The following is a 381-nucleotide window of genomic DNA, read 5'->3' on the forward strand; positions in this document are numbered from 1 at the left end:
GTTTGTAAGAGTTTCTAAAAGATACTTTTAGAGAAGATAATGAAAAAGCTTCTCTAAAAGTATATATATTAGTGACACTTTTCAAGTATTTGTGATGGTTTGTAAGAGTTACTAAAAGATACTTTTAGAGAAGATAATTGAAAAGCTTCTCTAAAGATATTAGCTTTAGTGACACTTTTAAAAAACCTTCTCTAAAAGTCCTCGTTGGTTACGCTTACAAAATCTTCTCTAAATATGATATTTAGATACACAAACTCAAAATCTTCTCTAAATATTATCTTTAGTTACACTTTTGAAAAATCAATTCCTTCTGTAAAAAATATATTATATATTTATTTCATCCATAAATCAGCTGCATATATATATATATATATATATATA

Source organism: Cynara cardunculus (assembly GCF_001531365.2).
Source record: "Cynara cardunculus var. scolymus isolate 2C chromosome LG 4, CcrdV1, whole genome shotgun sequence".
Lineage (NCBI taxonomy): Eukaryota > Viridiplantae > Streptophyta > Magnoliopsida > Asterales > Asteraceae > Cynara > Cynara cardunculus.